The sequence below is a fragment of the Papio anubis genome, chromosome 4 (genome assembly GCF_008728515.1).
Source record: "Papio anubis isolate 15944 chromosome 4, Panubis1.0, whole genome shotgun sequence".
In the NCBI taxonomy this organism is placed as follows: domain Eukaryota; kingdom Metazoa; phylum Chordata; class Mammalia; order Primates; family Cercopithecidae; genus Papio; species Papio anubis.
Window position 1 is genome coordinate 34,041,812 of NC_044979.1, and position 20,773 is coordinate 34,062,584.

At 33.5% G+C, this 20,773-nt stretch overlaps 1 long non-coding RNA gene across 2 annotated transcripts in view; it reads right to left on the reverse strand.

Moving 5' to 3' along the window:
* Window positions 1-338: 338 nt before the first annotated feature.
* The window catches only part of LOC110742904, a 191,931-nt gene continuing 171,496 nt past the window's right edge, over window positions 339-20,773 (reverse strand). For both annotated transcript variants that reach the window (XR_004183147.1, XR_002521174.2), the window contains exons 2-3: window positions 14,050-14,129; window positions 339-813 (exon numbers count right to left, since the gene is read on the reverse strand). This is a non-coding gene — a long non-coding RNA (uncharacterized LOC110742904). The remainder of the gene's footprint in view (window positions 814-14,049; window positions 14,130-20,773) is intronic.

Below are 20,773 nucleotides of genomic sequence, written 5' to 3' on the forward strand. Positions count from 1 at the left end.
CATTTCTCTGATGGCCAGTGATGATGAGCATTTGTTCATGTGTCTGTTGGCTGCATAAATGTCTTCTTTTGAGAAGTGTATGACGAGTTAATGGGTGTAGCACACCAACATGGCACATGTATACATATGTAACAAACCTGCACATTGTGCACACATACTCTAGAACATAAAGTATAAAAAAAGAAAAAAAGAAAAAATCAATTCCACAACAATGAACAAAGATTCTGATATATGCAAACATGGAAGAATAAGAGTGTAGGAAAAGAATAACCCCCATATGTTCTTAGGTGGAACAGCCCCTCTAACAAAAAAAAAAAAAAAAAAAAAAAAAAACAGAATAAGAGAAAAACAAACAAAATTTATTAATATGTATGTTATATATATACATGTGAGACACTAGGGAATGAATAATTCTGAAAGAGGCAGCTTGGAAATCCAGCTTATATCCTCAACAAAGAACAGTAAATTTTTAGAGAAGTGACCATACAAAGGAAAATAACTTTGAGCCTCTATAGGACAGCATCTTGGGGGAAGACAAATAATGACAGATAAAGGCTAGTTAGCAAAGTTTGTTAATATAAACTCCTCTGGTACCATCTCCAGGCCAGTAAAGGTCCTAACTCATCCTCATTGGTTAACCATTTTTCTCCCTGATAGAAGTGGGGCTAGGGCACATCTTGTCTTTATAAATCAACATCCTGTTTTTAGACAAATAGAGGGAAAGCAGAGAACTTTCTTGCATCTGCTTCTTCTTGTCTTCAGCTCAACAATCCTTTCTATTTTAAGGCAGCATTTCAAGTCTTCCAGAAGTACCTGTAAAAATTAGTTAAATGAATTTGCAGAATGATATCTATATTGAAAATGCATTATCTTCATGAACCCAAGATACAAATACTCTTAAAGAAAAAAACACCCTTAGGTTTGAAATCATATGTAAGCACTCAAGTGCAATAACACAAATCAGCATATTTCTAATTTTCCTGTCAAAAAAATCTGAAAAATATTGGATTGAGCAAAGTTGCACAGGTTTGTTTATAGTAACAACTTCTTAGAGTAACAGTGATGTTCCTAATTTTTCTCATTCTTAAGCAATATATTGGTTTATGACAAACTCTTCAAAGGAAATATGTACAACAAAGAACAAAAGCAAAATGTATTTTCCTGGCAAACTACTGAGCTGTTTAATAACTTAGCATGTTCCTCATTGTGGTTCCAGTATCTCCTGCAAAATTTGTTTTAACTTAATGGAACCCATCTCTTTGCCAGCCAAGTATATCAAATACATTGCAAGATTATGTCTATCTAGGGTCCACTGTCTTTTCACTTAATTTCCCCTTTTCCTAGACATTATTTCACTCAAATCACCTGAGCTCTTACAGCCACCTTCAGTGTGGCTACACAGAACCTCTTCAATTGTCTTAGCCTCCCAACATCACTGCACACCATATAACTTTCTCCTTACTGTGAAGGTCAAGAACCTGCACAATGAACTCACTCAACTTCTCTCCATCTAGTTTTATCTTGTATCAGAGTAATTCCTTTCAAGGATACTGCCTTGACCCCCTTTTTATAATAAATTTCCTATGTGTTTTTCTCTGTCCTGATATAGTCATTTACATTTTTTCTTTTTAAAACAGGTAGTCCCTCCTTCTCTACTTCCGCAGATCTATTGACACACTGCTATGCCTAGCCTGTCCTAAAACACTACCTTTGCAAACTTTCATAACACTATTGCATAACTTATGTTCCCATTTATTTCAGTGACAATTTTCTCACTCTCTCTATTCACTGCCACATCATTCTTTTAATGCTTATAACGAAAACTCTGTTCTTATTTCTCCTGTTTTTTGTTTGTTTGTTTTTTACCATCTTATAACCATGTTCACACTGGGTTTTGTGACACAAACAATTTGAGTCTTCTCTCATCTCTAACTCCTCCTCCTCTATATAGAGCTGGCTCCATTTTCTTCCTAAACAAAAACATTCTCAAGCATTTATTTGTTCCCTTTTCACCAGAATCTCTCATTTCCTTTAGTGTTTCATTACATTCTAAAGAACTGACTATTACTTCTTTGAAAAAAATTGTATGGGTACATAATAGCTATACGTATTTATAAGGTAATGTGATATTTTGATATAAGCATACAATATGTAATGATCAAATATGGGTAGTTGGGATATCTATCGCCTCAAACATTTATCATTACTTCATGTTGGGAACACTCCAAATCTACTCTTCTAGTTACTTTGGAATATACAATAAATTATTGTTAACTATAGTTGCTCTATTGTGCTACTGAAAACTGGATCTTATTCCTTCTATCTAACTGTATTTTGTATTTATTAACCAACCCCTCTGTATCTACTCCCCCTACATTATGGCTTTTCCTGGCCTCTGGTAACAACCATTTTATTCACTACCTCTATGAAATCCATTTTTTTTTAGCTTCTCTTTATGAGTGAGAATATGCTACATTTGTTGTTCTGTTTCTGGCTTATTTCATTTAACATAATGTCCTCCAGTTTTATCCATGTTGTTAAAAATAACATTTTCATTTTTTTTTTTTTACAGCTGAATAATATTCCATTGTGTATATGTACCACATTTCCTTTATCCATCTATCTGTTGATGGACACAGGCTGATTTCATATCTTGGCCAGTATGAATAGTGCTGCAGTAAACATGATAGTGCAAATATCTCTTCAATATACTCATTTCCTTTCTTTTGCATGTCTACCCAGCAGTGAGACTGCTGGATAACATGGTAGTCCATATGACTATTAATTCTTTAAAAATGATTTTCAAATCTGAATCTTTAACACCTTCCTAACTTTCTATTTGTTTTTTTCACTATGTTGTATACTTCTGTACTGTCAGTATTATAAATCTGACATCTTTCTTCTTCTCGTCAATCTACCTTCTCTTTCTGATTTTAATGTTTCTGATAATGGCAATATTCTCTACCTAAATTAGATGTGAAAAATTAAAGTCTCTTAAATTTTTTTTTCTTCTTGTCTCCATCACAATTTCCTATTGGTTACTAAGTCTTAACAATTCTACTCTATTAGATAGTTTCATATATGTCCTCATTTCTCATCACATTGCCACCACTTTAGTTTAGGCCCTTATTATCTCCTGTTACAAATTTAGCAATTATCTAATGAGTTACCTTCAGTCTATCCTATACATATATTTTTTTTTTTGAGATGGAATCTCTCTCTGTCACCCAGGCTGGAGTACAGTGGCATGATCTCGAGGCTCACTGCAACTTCAGCCTCCCAGTTTCAAGCGATGCTCCTGCCTCAGCCTCTTGAGTAGCTGTAGCTTAGGTTACAGGCTGTGTGCCACCACACCGGGCTAATTTTTTGTACTTTTAGTAGAGACAGGACTTTACTATGTTGATCAGGCTGGTCTCAAACTCCTGACATCAAATGATCCACCTGGCATGATGTCCCAAAGTACTGGGATTACAGACTATGCTATATATTTCTTTAAGATTGATTTTTAAAAACAATATTTTGTCCTGTTACTCTACTGCTCAAAACCTCCCTGGCCCCCCACCGCCCGTTTCCTAGTGAGTAATGGGTAAAGGACTTCTATAAAGTGACTTCAATCTATCTTGCCATCCTAGTCATATATAATTTGTACTTAATCTGAATTGTTTCTATACTATATCCTACAGTTTTCTCTAATGTAGTTTAAAGTGCACTGCTTACTCTACCTGTAGTACCTCCTCTTTCTTCCTCTGCAAGTCAGGATACAGCTTAAATTAAACTACCTTGTCAAAGAATTACATTTTAATTATTTCATTCAACTATGCCTGGAGCTTTGAAAGTTTGTAGCCTACTCATTCCATCGGAATTCACTTTTTCCTTTGAATTTCTTAACGTATTATTTCTTACCCATGGTGCTTACTCCATAAAGAATTTTATTATAGTTATTTGTATATGAGTCAGAGAATTATTCATCAAATGGCTTTTACAATATTTTTAAGCAGTGAGCCATCCAAGACATGTTTGTTAAATGATTAATTTATCAGATAAATTATAAATAAATTATATTCTTCCTCCATTTATTTTTTAGCAATGTGGCAAAGCCTTTTATTAGTTTGACTCTCAAGTATATGCATATGTTCTTCTTAAATAACTAAAGAAATTCAAGTTATTTCTGACTTTCTAAATTTTTCCCCGATGTGCTGTGAATGTCACTAAAACTTTCATTTATTAATGCAGATGTGTTATAAAATTTTCTGGTCACAAGAAAATGTACATCTGACATACACATTTTATTTGCCAATCTCCAGTGTCTTTCAAGGTTTCCCTAGAAATGTTACTTTCCTGATTTCTCAATGCTGCAAAATTATGTACTGAATTGTTAATAGGTCTAAGGACTGAAAAGAAAAAAGCAGTCAATTTTTAACAAGTCTTCTATTTTTTAATGGTCAGGGTTGAAAGTACATAGTATTCTTTTAAATTCTCCTATGCAGAGCCATTGTTTTCCCACAAGAAACACCCTTACATGATCCATTAAGGTGATTTTAAACATAGAATTGAAAACAGGATCTCAATGAGATATTTGCACACCCATGTTCATTGCAGCATTATTTATGGCAGCCAAGAGATGGTAACAACATAAATGTCCATCAACAGATGAATAAGTAAATAAAATACGGTATACTCATACAATGACATGTTATTCAATCTTAAAAATAATCTTGTCATATGCTACAATCTGGATGAACCTTGAGAACATTATGCTAAGCGAAATAAGCCAGAAGGACAAACATTGCATGATTCTGCTTATGTGAGGCATCTAAAGTAGTCAAGTATGTAGAAGCAGAAAGTATTATGGTGATTGCCAGGGTTGGGGAGAGGCAGAAATGGGGAGAGATCTGCAGTACATGTACGAGAGTAGATCCCATGTTATGTGTGTTTTACCACAATAAAAAAAACACTTCTGACTAGACTGTTACTGCTTGAAAGAAAAGGATGTTTTCTGATTTACCCATTTTTAAACTTTTTAAAATTCAGGCAGAGTGTAGGGGTCATTGGCTTCCCTAGCCCCAAGAGGAGTTTGCATAAGACAAGTTCAAGATGGAAGTATGTGTCGGGGTGAAAAATAAAAGCTAGGGAAAAGAGGAAGTTAGGTAGAGAAATGTGAGAAATAAAGGGAGGAAGGGGAGAGACTCTTAGAGATTTTCCAAGAGGATGTGACATAGTGTATTTTAAGGCACTTGGTAGAAAACCTTCCCAATAATACCATAGTATAATATTGCTGACCAACCAGCTACAAATGTTTTATCCTCATTATCTTTTGTTCATTCAACTATTATTTAATGAATTTATATTAAAATGAATCAGGTAAACTCCTAACCTCACATAGGCTATAATCCAGAGACGAGAAGTCAACAAAGGGAAGAATATAATAAATGCATTTTAAATGTTATTTTAAAAATTAAGTATAATTTCAGAGGTAAAAATAATTTGTCTCTGACATAATTGGACAAATGCCATTAAAATAAGCATCTAGAAATTAGGTCTTGAATATAGGCTAAGTTTCCCTAGTTAAAATGAAGAGTAGAGGCTGAAGGAAAATAAAATGGGCAGGGAAGGGTAAAGAAAATGAGTCATAGTTGTGGGAATGTAGTTCAATCATAATAGTGTTCCCAGTGAGAATAAGTAAAATTTAAGATAGTTGGATAAAATTGTGAATAACTTTAAATGTTAGGCCAGAGGTTTTGATCAAATTTTGTTTTTATAATTATTTTTCTTAAGGAATCAACATGAACAGAGCTATTCTCTAGGGGAATTAATCTTACTGAATATAAAATAGCTTGGAAGGAAAAAAGCTAAGGTTACACTAACAATCTGGCCAATTGTGCATTTGTCCATTAATTTAGTCAACGTACATTCTCTTTAAATTCTATTCTCTTAAAATTTTTTAAAATAGATGCATAATTTATGTATATAATTTCAGGGCACATGGGGTAATATATTCATATGATTTGTAAAGATCAAATCAGTGTACGTGGGATATCCATCACCTTAAATGTTTGTCTCTTCCTTATTATGCTAGAACCACTCCAATTCTCCTCTTCTAGCTATTTTGAAATATACAATGGATTATTGTAAACTATAGTTATTCTAGTGATCTATCTAACTTTAGGTTTTATTTCTTCTATCAAACCATATATTTGTACACATTAATCAATTTCTTTTCGGTACCTCTCCCTCCCTATTCTTCCAAATCTCTAGCAATCACCAATCTACTCTTTATCTTCCTGAGAGCCTCCTTGTAAGAATATGTCATATTTGTCTTCCTGTGCTTGGCTTATTTCACTCAATATAATGACTTCCAGTTCCATCTATGTTGCTGTAAATGGCAGGATTTTATTTTTTTTTAAATAGCTGAATGATATTCCATTGTGGAATAGCACAGCCATAAAATATAGTAGATAGACAGATGACAGATAGATAAATAGATAGATAGATAGATCAGATAGATCAGATAGATAGATATAGATATAGATATTACTTTTTAAATCTATTCATATGTTGATGGGCATTTAGGTTGATTCCATGTTATGGCTATTGTGAATAGTGCTGCAATAAACATGAGAGACAAATGTCTTTTCAATATACTGATTTCCTATTTTTTTGATATACATCCAGTGGTGGAGTTGTGGAATCGTATGGTAATTCTATTTTCAGTGTTTTTAAGGAACCTTCCTATGGTTTTCCATATTGGCTGTACTAACTTACATTCCCACCAAGAGTGTACAAGGGTTCCTCCTTTTACATATCCTTGCCAGCATCTGTTATTGCCTATCTTTTTTTAAAAGCCAATTTAACTGGGGAGAGGTGATATCTCACTGTAGTTTTGATTTGCAATTCTCTGATGATTAATGATGCTCAACATTTTTCATATACCTGTTTGCCATTTGTATGTCTTCTTTTGAGAAATGTATTATTTTGCCCATTTTTAATCTTTTTCTCTTTGCTGTCAAGTTGTTTGAGGTCCTTGTATAGTCTGGTTATTAACTCCTTGTCAGATGGGTAGTATGAAAATATTTTTTCCCATTATGTGAGTTGTCTCTTCACTTTGTTGATTGTTTTATTTGCTGTGAAAACAGCAGAACACCAGAAGCTTTTGGGCTTGGTGTTATCCCACTTGTTCATTTTTAATTTGATTGCCTGTGCTTTTGAGGTCTTACACAAAATCTTTGCCCGGACCAGTATCCTGGAGCATTTCCCCAGTGTTTTTTTCTCTCGTAGGTTCATATTTTAAGCTCTTAGATTTAAGGCTTTAATCCATTTTGATTTGATTTTTGTGTATAGTAAGAGATAGGGATCTTGTGACATTCTTCTGCATAATCTAGTTTTCCCAGCACTATTTCTTGAAGAGACTCTTTTTTTCCATTATATGTTCTTGGCACCTTTGTCAAAGATGGGCTGTACATGTGGGTGTATATATATATATATGTGTGTGTGTGTGTGTGTGTGTATGTATATATATATATATATGAGTTATCCTTTCTCATTGGTCTATATGTTGTTTTTATGCTAGTACCATGTTGATATGATATCTCCAGCTTTGTTCTTTTTCCTCCAGATTTCTTGGCTATTTGGGGTCTTTTTGGTTCCATATAAATTTGAAGGTTTTTTTCCTATTTCTGTGAAGAATGTAATTTGTATTTTGATAAGGGTTACATAGAATCTGTATATTGCTTTGGGTAGTATTGTCATTTTCACAATATTAATTCTTTCAAGCCATGAGCATGGAATACTTTCTATTCGTTTGTGTCATCTTCAACTTCTTCTATCCGTGTTCTATAGTTTTCCTCATACAAATCTTTCACTTCCTTGGTGAAATAGATTCCTAGGTATTTCATATTCTTTAAATGGGATTGCTTACTTGGTTTCTTTTGCAGATGATTTCTGTTGGCAAATAGAAATGCTACAAAGTTTTGTATGTTGATTTTTGTATCCTGAGAGTTTGCTGAATTTGTTTATCTGGTCTAACAGTTTTTGTGTGGAGTCTTCAGGTTTTTAAGAGATCATGTCATCTGCCATTAGGTTAATTTGATTTCTTCCTTTCCAATTTGGGTGCCCTTCATTTATTTCTCTTGCCTAATTGCTCTAGCTAGGACTTCCAGTACGATATTGAGCAGAAGTGGTGGAAAATGGGCATGATTGTCTTGTTTCAGATGTAAGAGAAAAATGCCTTCAATTTTTTTCCCAGTCAGTACAATGTTAGCTGTGGTTTTCTCATATATGACCTTTATTATATTGAGGTATGTTCCTTCTATACCTATTTTGAAAAAGGTTTTTATCACAAAAGGATGTTGAACTTTATTTATTTTACTTTAATTTCTAGGATACATGTGCAGAACGTGCAGGTTTGTTACATAAGTATACGTGTGCCATGTGGTTTGCTGTACCTATTGACCCATCCTCTAAGTTCCCTCCCGTCGCTCCCCACCCCCCAACAAACGCCGGTGTGTGTTGTTCCCCTCTCTACGTCTATGTATTCTCATTGTTCAGGGATGTGGAATTTTATTGAATGCTTTTTCTGCATCAATTGCAATAATCATATATTTTTTCGTTTTGGTTCTGAGCATGTGATGTATTCAAATTTATTGACTTGTGAATGCTGAGCCATCCTTGCATCCCCATGATGAATCCCTCCTGGTGATGTTGAATAATATTTTTAATATGTTGTTGAATTCATTTTGCTAGTATTTTTGTTAAGAATTTTTAAATCTATGTTCATCGGTGATATTGACCTATAGTTTCCTTTTTTCTTTCTGTACTTGTCTGATTTTGGTACCAAGGTATTTCTGGTCTTGTAGAAGAAGCTTAGAAATGTTCCTTCCTCTTCATATCCTTGAACATTTTGTGTAGAATTGGTATTAGTTCTTCATTAAATGTTTTATAGAATTCAGCAGTGAGGCCATCCACTCCCAGGCTTTCCATTGACGGGAGATGTTTTATTACTACTTTGAATTCATTACTTGTTATTGGTTTATTGAGGTTTTATATTTCTTCATGGTTCAATCTTGGTAGGTTATATATGTCCAAAATTTTATCCATTTCTTATAGGTTTTCCAACTTAGTCTCTAATGAGTATTTGTATTTCTGTGGTCTCAGTTGTTGTCTTTTTATTTGTGATGTCATATATTTGGATCTTCTCTCTTTTCTCAGTCTAGACAAAGGTTTGTTCATTCTTTTTATCTTTTCAGAAAAATGATTTTTCATTTTGTCAATCTTCTGTATTATTTTGTCTCAATTTTGTTTATTTCTGCTCTTATTTTTATTATTTCTTTCCTTCTACTAATTTTGGGTTTGGTTTGTTCTTGGTTTCCTAGTTCCTTGAGGTGCATCATTGTTTATCTGAAGTCCTTCTACATTTTTGGCATAAGCATTTATTGCTATAAACTTTCTTCTTGATACTTCTTTTGCTATATTGCTTTGGCCTTGGCTAGATTCCTTAGTGACTACAACATTCTTGTTTGTAGATGTATTTTTATTGAATCTATAAAGTGCATGTAAGTTATCTTCTCATAATTTTGTTTGATTTTAAAGAAAGTAACATTTCAAGGAGACTCCCAAGCATTATAATAATACATTTTTTACAGGTATGTATTTAGCAGAAAGAATATAATGTCTTGTTGTGCCACTTCAGTGATGTTTACAATAACCATTGGGTTCAGGTGATATCTACATGTTATATCTATTATGAAGTTTTCTACCAGTTGTTCACCTAATAGTGTTATCAGCCATTGATAATAGTTGTTTAGATCCATTAATTATTAGTGTTGAAATCCAGAATAAAGGAAATACTACAGGACAAATTACCTGTTTGCTATTAAAAACTAAATAGCATGAAAAGGAAAGGAGGGCTAATTTTTATACTTTAAATGAAACTATGAATCATATAAATCAAATCTAGTGGGTAGAACTTATATTAATCCTAATTCAAATAATCAAACTTTGAAAATACTTTTGTGAGACAATTGAGAAAAAATAAAGATGGAATGAGTATTATGTAATATTTAAACATTACTATTAATTTTGTTGCGTTGGGTAGTGGTACCAGGGCTGTGTTTTAATTATTACTCACAAACAGAGATAAAAAGAATTCTTAACCAGTAAAGCAACATATGGAAGTATCTGCAAGTGAAATAATATAAGGTCTTGTATTTGCTTTAAATCATGTCAAGAAAAAAACATTGGGTTGTAATAGATGAAGCAAAAAGGTTGAAAGTTAATGGTTGTTGAAGCTGGGTGATGAGCAACCAGGGTTCCTTTCACTTGTATCATTATCTTTGTGTATGCTTTCATTTTTTCAAATAAAGTAAGTTCTTTAAAAAAAAATTAACAGACTGCAAATGAATGATTTCCAGTTACAACTATGAAAATAATAGTAATAAATAGTATTTTATGTCAGTATTTAATTACAAAGTGCTCCTACAACTATTACTTCATTTGCTATTCATAGTATCTTCTCAGGCCAATAAAATTACGACCTCTGCTTTAGGTCAGAGAGACCACAAAACTTACCTGAGACAACGAGCTATCAAGAAGTGGAGGTGAGCTCATATTTTACTCTTCTTATGCCACATTCTAAAATTTTATTATCCATATAGGCAGCCCTGGGATTATATAAAGGATTCAGAGGTCAGTTTTAGATTCTGGTATGGATATTACAATCATGGACATTTATTAAATCTCTATTTTTTTTACTGCATACCAAGTTAATTATATTTTTAAAGAAATACTGTTTGATCTTTGAACATTCATCTCCTTCAAAGATGAAGAATTAGTGTTTTTCCATACTGCTTTTGACCACCTTATGCATTCATTTATTAAATAAGATCTTGAAATATTATTGGCTGAAAGGAATTACTGACTTTACGTATCAGCCCCAGGCTTCTTAAACTTTAGAGTTTATAGGAATCGGCTTAAGAAATTGTGGAGTAGCTTGGTTGGATTAGCCCTCTAACAAATAACAATTATAAGCTTCTGTCCCCTAAATTTAAAAGAAGTATTTGAATACACTGCACCAGGGCCCAAAGCAGGCAGAAACTTGAAGGGAGTCACCCTTGAAAGAGGAAAATTGCACTGACTGACACACATTTATTAGCTTTTCACTTGAGTGGGGGCTTTCCTCAGTCTGCGCAACTGAAAAGCTGAAAGTCAAATAGAAAGCTGCAGTCTTAAGTGTTTGGCAAACGTAGTCTTCCAGCCTGTAGTCTGTTTATGCATTTTATAATGGTGTTGTTTATAATGAACAAAAGTTTTGAGTTGCTGAATTTATTTCCTTTTATGCTGATTGCCTAGATAAAACATAAAACATCTCCAGTGTGTATGCTGAATGTCAAAAGAAAAAAGAAGAGCATAAAAAGCTAGGTCTATCCCTAAGTGGTGAATATATATTACCGTATTTGTGATAGAAACATTGTTGTTATAGCTTTTATGTTTAAGTCTATGACCGATCACAATTTAATTTTTGTATATGATGTGAGATAGTGGTTGAGGTTCATTTTTTCCCCATGAGTATCCAGTGGTTGAAATAGTTTTCATTCCACAATAGTATTTTTATTAAATATCAGTTGACTATGTAAATGTAGGACTTTTTTTGATTTTTAAATATTTTTGATCAAATATCTACCCTTATGGAATACCACACTAAATATTGAAAAGTATTGATCTACAGACTAAATTTATTATTGCATCAATCTAAATACTGAAAAGTGTATATGGAGATAACTTTTCTTCAGTGTCCCATGGAATCGCCTAAACTGAACTGTACTCTGGCCTCATGACATTGGCCTTCATGAAGGTGTAGTTATTTGAAACTTACTGTATTTATTTTGGAAACGCCGAGGGCATTGTACTATTTCTCTTTTATAAGAAGTCACAGGAGAAATGTTTTACAAATGTCGATGCCAGAAGAGTATTATGTCTTCTCAGTAATCCATTACATTCATCTTATGGAGTCTTGACCACTAAGAAGATGGGAGATAATAATAGTTAATTTTATGCATCCACTTGACTAGACCATGTGATGTCCATGTATCTGGTTTCACATTCTTTCTGGGTATGTCTGTGAGGGTTTTGCCAGAAGAGATGAACATTTGCATTGGTAGACAGGGTAAGTGGATTGTCTTTCCCAATGTAATAGGGTCTTTTTCAGTCTATCGAAGGCCTGAATAGAACAAAAGGTGGAGAAAATGAGGATTTGATGACTCTCTGACTCATTGCTTGAGCTGGGACGTCAGTCTTCTCTTGTTCTTGGTGCTCCTAGTTCTCAGGCCTCCAAACTTGGACTGAAATCTTTACCATCAGCTCTCTGGCTCTCAAGTCTTTAAATAACACCATGAGGTTTCCTGGGCCTCCATCTTGCAGACTGCCGATTATGGAATTTCCAGCCTTCATAATCACATGAGTCAATGAACTTCTTCATATATCTATAGTTGGTTCTGTTTCTCTGGACAACCCTGACTACTTTATTGGTCAACTATAATAATTCCATAGAAAACCTTATTGGATGTTCCTATTCTTTACATGGGGACTGTTCTTACTCTAGATTACACCTTATTTTTTAAACTTCATTGTCAATTTTCTTTTAGTTTACCACACATGATATATTTATATTGTTGTATTATATATATTCATAGGCACTGCAAATTCAATTCCTGTTTGGAATGATTTAGAATTTAAATAAAACTTTACATTCAATGTGAATATGGAAACAAGTTTTACTATTGAGAACCATAGCACTTGCATTTGGTTTAAATTTATCACATATCTAAATAGTAGTATCTGTCTTTTCTCCTGCCATCTCATGAATTGATTAAGAGCTGGAGCAAGAGCTTGGTAGGTTCATGTGTGGGTTCATGTCCAATTCACCCTTTTTTCCTTGTTGTCAGCACCCAGCTATTGTCCCTTCTTGCCTCCAGTGTGCAGATGAGCAGCATTTAAAGAAAAAGAAAATGATACGTGACCCTGATCTTATGCCATTAATTCTGAGAAGAATCACCAAAGTTAAAAGATGTTTAATGAGACCTCAAGGAAATTTACATTATGCTTTTTGTAAGAGGAGGAAGAAAAAGCAAGATGAGCAGTAGCACCATTGAGACACATCAGGAAGTATCAGGGAGTTCATAGTATCCCTGCTGTTTCCAACTTTGCCTGGCAGGAGGGGTGACACAGAGTGTAGTAAACATCATCTGTCTCCTGTCTCCCAGCTCATATAGGGTACCAACATTCAGAAATAAGACATCTGACTCATATTCTCAGAAATATCAGCTACAGGATTGTTTCTAATGTAATGCCTATTTCTCTTTCAGGCACTACTGCTCTTTCTTTCATTTGAAAAGTTATTGATTATCTTCTGTGTTCTTGGCATTGCTCTATGGGTTGGGGGTGAAAAAATAAATAAGATATGGATCCAGAGATGAAAGTGCCTGATTGTGAATAGCAGCAATCATCAGCCATCTTAATCCCTTCCTCCCTACTCTTTACCACTGCAGATCAGTCATTTTGCTTTTGATAACTACCAGTCATCTCAGGTACCAGACAGGTAAAAGGTGGTCCGTACAATGAAATGAAATGAATCTAATAGGTAAGTTTTCCCTAACTCTATAAAGAAAGAAATGCAAAGCCATGCAAGAAGAAAAAAATAGTTCATTGAATTAAAATCTGTCTTAAACCAAGGGAAACAAATTAAAGAAATAACTTCAAGCACAGATACATCAAAGGAACACCAAGGGGACAAAGTCAAGATTTTCAGGCTCTGAAATCTAAGAAGAATATTCTTTCATATTACATTTATCTTAATTCCAATCAGCAGAATAATGCAGTATGAATGAATACAATTAGAAATTTCCATGTACCATTCAATAAGTGAGTAAGCTGGGTTGTCTATTCAGGCATTCACTGCAAATTGTTTCTTAAGTGACAAAAATCCAAAGTTTGAGGAAGAATGTGCTGCAATGCCATAGATATTTTCAGCTGCAACCCATACTTTCTGCTGCATCTCACCTCATCATCACTGGTGCATAGCGATTTCCTGGCTGCCATCTCAGGGTAGCTGGCTTGACAGAGATAAGTTATATTGGAATCTGTCAGAGATAGAGAACACAGTGCATCTCAATGGCAGCAACAAATCTAAAAGAAGAAAATACATGGAGTTACAGAAGCTATTTATCTCAAAATTTTACAGACCACCAAATCTAAAATTATCCAGTGACAAAGGGAAGTGATTCTCTTTTACTAACTAGATTATTGAAAATGCTTTTGTTTGTAATTGACGCATCAAAATTTCTTCAGTGATATTTGAGTATTCTACTTTGTTTTGAGAGATTCAATTCTGATTGCTTGCAAATGAAAGAAAGAAAACTTAAAATTAAAGCCCATGATCTCACTTTTTGCTTTTTATTTCAAATACCAACTCAAACCAAAGTATCTCACTTTTTAAAAAGATGACTTCAACAAGACCAAACATATCATCACAGAAAAGAAACTTAACATAGAACAAATACTTGGGATAATGAAAAGAATGAGTTATTGGTAACACAAAAGTATAAAAATATATGTGAAATTTATTTAATATTTAATTATTTTATAACTTACTGGTTTTGTTGGAAAATAAAACTAAAAATATATAGAAAGAAGCTATCATCAGAAAGCAATTCAATACACATAGCCATATCACAAATTTTGGAAAACAGCCTGCTATCTTCCCATCACTACCAACCCACTCACATACCTAGGGATTCAACAATTGGTATGTGTAGAATAGCACAATAATGAACATTTTAAATATAAATAATACTACAAAAATAAATAGTAGAAACATAAAACAAAATAATCAGGCAACATCAAATTTTCCTCTGTCTATTCTTCATTCATACCTTTCCTTTCCTCCTTTAGGTTGGAACTATTCTTTGTAAAAGCATCTTGAGTAACAGATGAATCAGGAACAATGACATGAATATCAATATTAATATTTTCATATTACTATTCACCAAAAAATAGCAATGAATTATCTAAAGTTATCTGGAGTCTTAGCAGAAGCAGAGAATACAACAATTGCTTGTTAACTTTAATAGCCAATCCAAAACAGAAAATTTCAAAACATTGTTATATCATAATGAAATGTCTTTGATTTCAGAGGATATTAACCAATCACGCGTCTCTAGTGGAAAACATTTCAAGTAATTTTTATGCACTGGTAATGAAAAAATACCCTATGAGCCCAAGGGAAAGCAGTTTTCATTCCATTTTTCTAAGAAAAATTCAGGTAACTAAAATCAGAGCATATTTTTCAAGTAGGGAAAGTAACAAAAATGAAAATAGTGCACCTTCTTGGTTGACTAATGGTATAATTTCATTAATTCGAAAGCATTAATTGCTAAAGTACTATGTGCCAAGAACTTTCCTAAGAACTGGAGATTTAACAATAAGCAAGATACTTTACCGTCAAGTGATTCAGAGGGTAGTAAAAGACACCGATGGGTACTTAGGAAACTACACTGAAAAATAAGGATGCTGCATACATAATGCTTCAGGAACACCGTGGAGGATCACACAATCAGGAGAGACTTCTCCTCAACCCTCACACTTAAGCTGAGACCCGAAGAAAGGAGAGTTAAGATTAAAAAGCAGAAGACTCAGTCAATTTTCTCAATTACCAAATGCCAAGCACCACGATCCTCAGAGACAATGTGCAAAATTAAAATAGAGTATCTATAAACACTGTTAGACATCTCAGTGTTACCATATATTCAAAAATTGGGTACAGTGATGCTGAGTATAGCATGTGTACTTCATGAAATAGTTCACAGGTCTTAAAATAAAGATGATCATTGTGAACTGTGTCCACTTAGGCAGGATTTGTATTTCCCAGAATTCCATATCCTGCACAGTTTTAAGTTAGAGTGCCAGAAAAAGACATTTTGTATGAGATTGAGATTTGGAAGGTAAAGTGAAGTCACAGCAGGCATATTCTTTCTTCAAGAGGAAGGACAGAGCAGAGTTCTGCATGTGTCATAGCTCCTGATCCCCCTCCTTGATCTGTTGGCTTCCTGTGTTGGCCTGGATCAGCAGCCAGGCCATAGCTCCTACAGTGCCTGGTAGTTGCCTTTCATCAGCTGCTTCACCTCCTGGGCCTGGAATGTGTTTTGCTTGAGGTGGCTGTCAATTTCTCTTTCCTGGTCATCCCTGTTATCAAAATTGGAGGCTTGGAGGCCATCAGAAACCAGTGTGTGCACCAGTCCTGCCTCATAGGTCCCAGCTCATCCTTGTAGATTAGATTCCAGCTTACCTTTACCCCATCTGTACTTTACTACTATCCTTCCTTCTCAACTACTTGCCCAGATGACTTCAGCTTCTTGCATCAGACACAGACCAGTAGCTTCTTACAGACTGTTTATCCTGCTTTCTCAATTGCATAAGATCACATCGTTGTAACTGGCTTCTCAATATATAAGATACATATAATATGGTTGAACTATATTATATGTTTTATATAGAATGTAAATATATGGTTTATATATAATATAGTATATTATATAATATATAAATATATAACATATATTTATATATCATATAAAGAACCAGATATATGTGTGTGCATATGTGTATATGGTTCTTCTTCTCTGATTCAAGTCTGAATGCTACAATGATGTTTATACACCCTGTATGATAATATTAAAAAAGGATTTTGGCATAATATTAAATTTTAAAAGCCTGTATGCAAAATTGATGTAAATTTTAATTTCAATAGGTTAAACATAAATGGATTTAAAATTCACCAAAATATTAATTGTGATTTTGTTTGGATTAGTAGGACAATGTGTGAATTTTTGTCTTCTCTTATCCTTCAGTGTTTTCAACTTTTAAAAAATGAGCATGCATTAATTTTATCATTTAGATCAGCAATAAAATATAAACTTGCTTTTGTGACAATAAATCTTTAGAAGAAAAAAAGACAGTCACCTAACCGTGTGATTTTAGGTCCTCTTAATGCAGATAAATGCATCCTTGGGGACTTTCTAAATGCTGATATTAAAAAGCATAGGAATAGAAAAGGTTGTAAACAATGAGAGCTACATTTCCAATATGTTCTGCTAAGACTTAGCCACCAAACTTCATGAATGCTAATTTGAAAAACTGGGTCATATTCTTTCACATAATTTTATATCTTTTTCTGTGACAAAAGTACAGAAATGAGAGACTTTTAGGCAAATTTGTTAAAACTATATATTAAAAAATATAAATTAAAGCTCCTTGTAAATACATACACATCTATCTTATGTCATATACTGGCAAATACACATGCATTCAAAGAAATTTCTACTTCCATACTTAATTCCAAATTTTGAATTCATGTAATAACCACTTAAAAAGCATACACATATACCCACAATTTTTGATCTTTAAGATTGGTATTTTATTTAAATAATGATCCTAGCCTTTTTAATCCTTTATATGTTTCTAGCATGTCATCATTTAGAAAGAATCTCCATGAAATCATGAGTCAGACATTTTTGTTTTTCAATTGTTGAAGACACTAAGGCCCAAAGGGATTAAAGAATGAGGTTTGGGTCCTCACCTTACTTTATTGACTTTATTGACTTTTTGAAACATCACCACCTGATAATTTTCAAAAATGAGCTTCCTTGACACCTTAAAAACTAGAGTAGGCATTTAAAAACATCCATGAACAGTCAAACATCTCGCAACATATTAGTTTTATGTTGTAAGACAAACCTATTCTTATAGTTATTTAATACATAGACATAAATTATTCAACATTTTTAATGACAAAATAATTGGGATTTAAGTCTTTGTAAATCAAAAAATTATATATAAGTATCCTTAGAAAATATAGACAGTAAAAATACTTAACTTTCCATCACATTATGATTATATAAGATACACAAAATGATTTAATTATATTTTATCAAATAATTACTTTTTCAAATAGTCATTAGCATATTAAGCTGTTAGTGTTAGTGAGAGAGTTTGGGAATATTCTTTTTAGGGAATCACCAGGATACCTTTGTATGAGTAAGATACATCAACATCACAGTATGTCAATTTTTTCCATTCAGTCACGTGGTGCAGGGGTCAGCCCATGGGCCAAATCCAGCCTACTGTCTGTGTTTGTATGGTAGATGAGCTAAGAATTTTTTTCAAATGGTTGAAAAATCATTTTAAAAGAATATTTATGACACATGAAAATTATATGATATTAAAAATTCAATACCCCTGAGTAAAGTTTTATTGAGACACAGCCCTATTCTTTTTAACATATTGTTTCTCATAAGAACAATGTAGGACAGAGTAACAGCTTCTCCAACTCACAAGGTTCTTCTGTAGTTAAGTGACAAATGTAAACTAGACATAAAATTGCTGTATTTAGTATTTCTGATAAATTCAAAAGTACTTCGTTGCACGGGAAAAAACCATTTCCACAAGACTGTTATTCACATGTGGAGGGGAAAAATACTTATTCACATATAATATATTTTACTTAGGTAGTTAATCTTGAGGGTACAATGACATGTTTTTATTGTGACGCTAAATTGGATCCACTAGGCTTCCCATTCCTTCCAAACATTTGGTAGTCTTTCTTTTCTACAGACTAGAAATACTACGATATTCCTTCCTACTCCAGCTTGTGACCCAGGTAAGATTGAAATGGTGACACTTTCTGAAGTTTCCTTCAGAATGCATGCCTCAGGTAAAGCATGCCAAAGAAAAAGAAATAGAAAGAAATGAAAATCAATGATAAGAAAATTATCCCTTTTGTAAAGTGCTGACTGGACTGAAAACAACTGTAAGTGCTTGGAACTGTGGTCATGACAACCAGTAAAGTCAATGTTAGTCAATGATACCAGTTTGAAATTGTATCACTACTGAGCTGAAATAAAATGCTAAACTTGATGAGTTCCTTTTCTCCATATATCAACAGTTATTTATTTATAATTCATTGCTATAGCTATTGTGCTTGTGGTTCCTCCCACAGCATGACTTTACAGAAGGTTCCAGACCAAACAATTACAAGTGGGTCAAAATCTTATGTAAGTGCTTGGATTTTATTAACAATGATTTCACAATTAATACTCACAATTTATAACCCTTATTAGAATCAGGAAAATTTAAGCAAAGATGTAAGGAAATGGACATTTTGAGTCCTTTCTTTGTTGGTCTAAAGTTCATTAATAATAAGCAACTGCAATTGTGCTTGTACTGATACTTTTATTTACAATTTAAAGATTGTTTTACATTTTTATTTTTTTAGAAACAGAGTCTAGCTCTTTTGCCCAGCTAGAGTGCAGTGGTGTGATCATAGCTCACTGCAGCCTTAAACTCCTGCCTCAGTCTCCTGAGTAGTCACAGGCACACGCCACCATTCCTGGTAATTTTTAAAATTTTAGTAGAGACAGGGTCTCGTTGTGTTGTCCAGGCTGGTCTCAAACTCCTGGCCTCAAGCAATCTTCCTACCTCAACCTCATACTACAGGTATGAGCCCCTGCACTCGGCCCCATTTATTTTTTAAATGATGGTAAATGTGTTTAAGGATGATTGCCAATTCATCACAATATGTTTTTAAACACAATATGGTGATAAATTATGACTTAGTTTTTAAATTTCTGCCAATAATAGGCAGATTGCCTTAAGCAGTTTTTAAATGGTTAAAGTTGACAATAGGTACTAAGACTTATAGCTAATATTTTTGCAAGCTTATTCTCTACTACACACTGTTAAGCATTTAATTTTCATTATCTCATTTATAACTTAAACAACCTTACGATCTAGGTACCATTATTATTCCCATTCTACATACGAGAAAACAGAGCCTCACAGAAGCAAGTTCAGTTTAATACTCTAATGCTTATTAGAGGGAAAGTAATTAATAGATATTAGAGTCAAGATTGAAATTTGTGCTTGCCTGACCACCAAAATTGCATGTATCTACCATTATGCCATCCTGCTTCTCATGCACGGAGAAAAACCAAGTTAGAAAAAAATTACTGGCATAGATTTATTTTACTATTTGTCTGTATATTCATAAATATCACCAATAGTTACAAGTCTGGCAGGGTGAGATGTTTGTGTGAAAAGAAGAGGGGCTTTGGAATGAGACTCACCGGGTTTTGATCCTATAATCCTCAGCTTGTGGCCCATTTACCCATATGAGGTAAATCCTCATAATTTACCAGGTGTTGTAAATTATGATCCTTGCCCTTTGTAATGCCCACTTACTCCTCCATAAAATAGAGGTGATGTAACTACCTTGAGGGTTTTTGTGTAAAATAAAATGATGTATGCACAATAGCTAGCAAAACTAGGCACAAAGTAATTATTTTTCCTTCTGTTTTTATATTTTCTACTGTGCATAACTTTCTTTCTGTGGAAAGGCTGAACTCATGTCTCAATCATCCCTAAATCCCTAAATATGAATGACTCGGGTCCAACCTTAAATTTTGGTATACTTTTTTGATATTTATCTCACGTTCACTAAGCACATAGTAAAATTAAGGTTTCATTATTAAAAAATCACAAAAAATTGACCTGAAAATACTTTCAAGTGGTAAAGCACAGCCCACCTCATCTGGATGTTTATTACAATCAGTAACAATTTCAGCAAAGGGAATCTTGAGGGAAAGAAACTCAGTGCAAGGACCTAAGGGCAAACTGATGTGCCAGACACACAGGGGAGTGGAAGGTAGGAAGAGTCAATACAGTCCTCAAA